This window comes from Erythrolamprus reginae, chromosome 1 (genome assembly GCF_031021105.1).
Source record: "Erythrolamprus reginae isolate rEryReg1 chromosome 1, rEryReg1.hap1, whole genome shotgun sequence".
Lineage (NCBI taxonomy): Eukaryota > Metazoa > Chordata > Lepidosauria > Squamata > Dipsadidae > Erythrolamprus > Erythrolamprus reginae.
Genome location: NC_091950.1, coordinates 394,648,553 through 394,654,552, shown reverse-complemented (window position 1 = coordinate 394,654,552; position 6,000 = coordinate 394,648,553).

The following is a 6,000-nucleotide window of genomic DNA, read 5'->3' as shown; positions in this document are numbered from 1 at the left end:
CTCTAACATGCATGTGTGTCCCGACCAGCTGATTTTTGGCCCACACAGAGGCTCTGGGAGGGCGTTTTTGGTTTCCAAAGAGCCTCCAGGCAGGGGAGAGGGCATTTTTTTACCTATCCTCAGCTCCAGGAAAAGCCTTTGGAGCCTGGAGGGCAAAACATGAGCCTACTGGGCCCACCAGATGTTGGGAAACAGGCCATTTCTGGCCTCCAGAGGGCCAATGGGGGTGGGAAGCTGTTTTCATGCTCCCCAAGCATTGAATTATGGGTGTGGGCACTCTGTGGGTTCACATACTGTATATTGCATCCTAAAACTGAATGAATGAAACACTTTATCTGTGTCAATATTACATACTAAGTCACCCCCTAAATTGTAATAGTGGCTGGATATATACAGCATGTCTCGGTAACTGCTGGAATCTCACAACATATTGAGTCATGAACTACCCAAACCCCATTTCAGCCTAGTCTCGTGTACTGTGTAAATTCCATGATGCAAAAATCCAAATTATAGATAGCTGAGCTTCCCCTGACTCCTCAGCCATACCAAGCTGTTATTTCTTAATGATGTCTCTGCACCAGCTTGCTAATATAACTATTCGTTGTTGTTGTCAACAGAGGCCGGAATATAGCCAAAATTACTGTTCTTCCAACAAAGTAGGATTGATCAAGAGAAAGAATGGAAATGATTTGAGCAACTAGACATCGACACGGCAGGCAGGCAGGCAGGCAGGCAGGCAAGAAGGAAGGAAGGAAGGAAGGAAGGAAGGAAGGAAGGAAGGAAGGAAGGAAGGAAGGGGAGGGAAAATGTAGAACTGTTATCTTCTCAGTCTTTAGAGGGCACAGCATTTTCTCTACCCTCACATCAGCTGACCAAAGAGATAAAGGATCATATCACTAAGCCATTTCTTGATTAATCATTGATCGTTTGAATGACACAGACCAGAACCAGGCCCTCTCAAGTGCCTCTTAAAGGAAGATTGGGCAACTGAGAAGACCTGTGGAAATCAGGCTAAATAAGACAAGGGCTTTTAAATGTGTTGTTTGTTTCGTTTGTTTGTTTACATACTTACTTAACTTGCTGACTTAATTTGCTTTAGCCTAGTTATTAGTCTGGCATAATATTAGTTGCTGAAACTTCCTTAGCAGCTCAATTGTCTCTAAGCAGGAAATAAATTGTACTGATACATAGATAATTCAAGAAAATATAAAAAACTATATTACTTTATTTTCTGTGTACTCATTATCAGAATAACTAGATACTTAGGTATATAATACAAATGAAATGCATCTTGAAAAAGAAATGGGTGACTCAATTTACTAAAAATTATATTTTTAAATATTATAATAATAGAACACAATAAGAATGATAATAATGTAAATTGTAAATACATAAGAGAACAATACCAACAAGCTGTGAAGTAAAATTGTAAATGTTTTATTTGGTTTTTTACGTAGATGTATGTTATGTCTAAGCTGTAAGTCCATTGTATGTTTTTCTACACATATATTTGTTTTTAAAGGAAAAATTAATAAAGATTATTTTAAAAACTGTATGATAGACACTTCAAAAGTCATGTAATAGTTTACATAAGTGGAAAAATGTAAATATCCTGGAAGAGTATTACATTATGACAAGAAGCACATGTACATAACACATTCATGTATATGTGTACATATACCACATCACCTTCATATATACATATAAAATTTTTGGAAAGATGTGTATATGTATAGGCATCATTTTTTAATAATAAAGTTACTATAAAATGGGTATGGAAAGATATACAGCCATAAGATGTAACAAAGAACAGGGTTCTTTGTTACATTTGACAAGGCTACAAAAATGGTGGAAGGTCTTAAGCATAAAACTTATCAGGAAAGACTTAATGAACTCAGTCTGTATAGTCTCGAAACATTTAAATATGTTAAAGGGTTAAATAAGGTTCAGGAGGGAAATGTTTTTAATAGGAAAGTGAACACAAGAACAAGGTGGCACAATCTGAAGTTAGTTGGGGGAAAGATCAGAAGCAACATAAGAAAATAATATTATTTTACTGAAAGAGTAGTAGATGCTTGGAACAAACTTCCAGCAGACGTGGTTGGTAAATCCACAGTAACTGAATTTAAACATGCCTGGGATAAACATATATCCATCCTAAGATAAATACAGGAAATAGTATAGGGGAAGACTAGATGGACCATGAGGTCTTTTTCTGCCGTCAATCTTCTATGTTTCTATGTTTCTTCATACAGAATAGAATAGAATAGAATTTTTATTGGCCAAGTGTGATTGGACACACAAGGAATTTGTCTTGGTGCATATACTCTCAGCGTACATAAAATAAAATATACATTTGTCAAGAATCATGTGGTACAACACTTAATATAGAAAATCGTCAGAAGAGACAAATGTGTTTTTCATGAATCTTTTCACTTACAGTATATGTCTTGAATTTATTTATTTGTTTATTTGTTTGTTTGTTTGTTTGTTTGTTTACTTACTTACTTACTTACTTACTTACTTACTTACTTACTTACTTACTTATTTACTTATTTACTTATTTATTGGATTTGTATGCCGCCCCTCTCCGTGGACTCGGGGCGGCTAACAACAATGATAAAAACAGAATGTAACAATCCAATACTAAAACAACTAAAAAACCCTTATTATAAAAACAAACATACGTACAAACATACCATGCATAAATTGTAAAGGCCTAGGGGGAAAGAATATCTCAGTTTCCCCATGCCTGACAGCAGAGGTGGGTTTTAAGAAATTGTTAGAATATCTTATGTAAGGTTATTTCACTACTGGATATACTGCTTTATCGGTTACAATAGCGGGAACCCAGGGGAAGAGCCTTCCCTGTGGTGGCTCCAACCCTCTGAAACCAGCTCCCACCAGAGATTAGGATTGCCCCACCCCTCCTTGCCTTTCAGAAACTCCTAAAAACCCACCTCTGCCGTCAGGCATGAGGGAATTGAAACATCTCCCCCTTGCCCACGTATTTTTTGTGTATGATTCGATTGTGTGCTTGTTTTTTATATATTGGGGCTCTTTTGGATTTTTTAACTTAAAACTGTAATTTAGATTGCGAAATATTAGATTTGTTACTATGTTTTGTTTACCATGTTGTGAGCCCCCCCCCCCCGAGTCTACGAGAGGGGCGGCATATAAATCCAATAAATCTAATCTAATCTACAATACTTTGTAGAGGGGGGGGGTTGGTTTGCTGATTGTATTTCTCAAATAATGCTATCTTATTTTATTTCCTTACATGTTTGTGTCTACGTGTGTACTTGTTTTTTAAAATTCCTCTGTAGTTCTCTGCTATCTCAGAAAGTCTAGTGTGAAATCAATCAAGAACATGGGTAGCTCAATGCGAAGTCCTTGGGGCTTTCCGAACTCCGTTGTTTACTTGCAGGATGTTTCATAACCCAACTAGGTAACGACACGGCGTAAATCTTCGGGGTTTAAACAAACCTGCGCCTTGCTTTAACAGTTTCCAATGTGATCACCTCCCTCCTAGCTTAATAACAGCTACAGCGATGCAGAAGCAGCAGATGGTAGGCGCATTGATTGCATTAGCATCCTTCAGTCTCGAAAGCCCCATGCTCTGGATTCCCCAGTCTATCCTTAGATTATTATTATTATTTATTAGAATTGTATTCCGCCCCTCTCTGAGGACTCGGAGCGGCTCCCAACAACAGTAGATACTAATAAAATACAAATCCAATATAAACTATGTTAAAAAACCCCATTATTATAAAAAAAACTAACAAGACTAAAACAATCATACCCATCTCATATGTTAAGTCAGGAAAGGTAAGGGGAGAAATCAAACCCCCCATGCTTGGCAGTATAGGTGGGTCTTCAACATCTTACGGAAGGGCAAGGAGGGTGGGGGCAATTCGAATCTCAAGGGGGAGTTGATTCCAGAGGGCCGGGGCCGCCACAGAGAAGGCTCTTCCCCTAGGTCCGGCCAGACGACATTGTTTAGTCGATGGGATCTGGAGAAGGCAGACTCTGTGGGACCTAGATGGTAGATAGGGCATCAAGAGAAAGGCAGTCTGCCTCTTTTGCCCTCCCCCTCGGGGTATCTTTGCCTCCCGGAGGGCAGGTCTCAACAAGTGTGCCTCCCCTGACGGTTTCTCTCCTCAGGATCGCTCCCTATTTTCCAATGCTCGCTCCAGATGTGTCCTGCTGCAAACATAACTCTAAAGAGCGCCCGAGGGATGAGCTGCAGGGGTCGCCCTGCTCCAGTCGCAGCCCCAGCCTAGCCTAGCCCTTGCTTACTCAAGGACGGGCTTTCTGCCGCTTTGGGTCTCCCCTAGCGTAGACTCAGCCCAAGGGGCCGGGGGCGGAGCGCCGGCTCGGGGCCAGGGAGGAAGGGCGGGCGTCCCAAACGACAGCGCTCAGCGGTATTGATGACTTGGCGCGGCTGGCGACTGGACTGAGTCGACCTCTGCCACCAACAGACCTAGTAGCAGATTGGGTCGCATCAGAATCGGCAGCATCAGCATCAGCAGCATCAACAGCAGCAGCAGCAGGCGCGGAGCTTCCCGGCCGTCGCTGGGCCCGCCTGATGGAGCCGCCAAGCGGCGGCGGTTCGGCGCCGAGCTCCGCCGCCGCTGCTGACTGGGGGAGCGTGGCGCTAGTCCCTGCGGCGGACACTGCGGTTCCCTCCGCGCGTCCCTCGCCACCTTGAGCGCCCCGGAGGCGGCCGGCGAGAAAGGCCCCCCCCCTTTTGTCTCACGGGGGGTTTTTTTGGGTAGGGGGCCTTCCCGACGGACCCCGAAGCGGCGCCCACGACACCCCCGCCCGACTCGATGAGCAGCTGCTCCCTCTGGCCGCGGTCATGGCTCCGATCCCCACGTACCTCAGTCCGGCCGCCGTCCTGGTCCTGGGTCAGCTGCGACCTGTGCCTTGTGCGCGCAAGTAAGTGGAAGAAGGGGACCGGAGGTGGTGGTGAGAGTGAGTGGGTGGGAGAATCTCCCCAGTGGATCCCCGACCGAGATCCGGATCTTGAGATTTGCCCCCCCATTCCCACGACCCACTTCTTCCCAAGCTTCCTCCTTTCGGTGTCCCTTTCGGGCCAGCCCACTTCCTGGTCGCTAGCCTTGGTGCTGAATTGGGTCTCCTGCGCCTTCCTGCTTCAGGGGCCGCCTAGAATAGAATAGAATTCTTTATTGGCCAAGTGTGATTGCACACACAAGGAATTTGTCTTTACAATCGTTATATTATAATTAAATCTTTATATTATACTGCATTTTAACCAATTTATCCAAATTCCTTTATTTTATCCGATTTTATTGTATTTTAACCAGTCACAGTTTTATTATGACCATTGTGGTCACTATTTTTGTTTTGATATGGGTCGATTGATTAATCAAATAAAATTGATTGTTGTTGTTGTCTTTACAAGGGAATTTGTCTATATGGGGATGGTGTGACTCTGGTTTAGGGAGAAGGACTTAGGCCTGCTGGCCTGGCTGTGCTTCTACTGTGGGATGGTGACAGACAGCTGTGTCACTGGACAAAATAACAAAGTCCCTTTGGGACGAGTCGGTGGTGTGAGGTTTGTGAAGTGAGAAAGACCCTCAATATCTCTGCGGTGCCTTGTTCTCTTCTCAGAACTTCCGCCACGCAATGCTTCCTTTTGCCCAACATCAAAATCCAAGCCAATTTCATTAGAATAAAAGCTTGACACCAGGTTGTTGCCATTTGGCCTTGCTAGCTCTTCTCTGAGGTCCTCATCCAAGCGCTCTTGCTCTGCCAGCTGCAAAGTTGTTTTTTTTTTAAAAGAAGTATGTACTTGGCACCTTGCAACAAACACTAAAGTCCATTCCCCCATTCATTTTGATTCTCGAGCCGCACGGAGTGAGAGAATCTGGCACTTGATAGAAAGGAAGCAATCGTTTCCTCTGCTCCACTAGCCTGAGATGCTAGCTCAAGGCCCACATGAATCACAACCTCACTCAAATGCACATACACAGT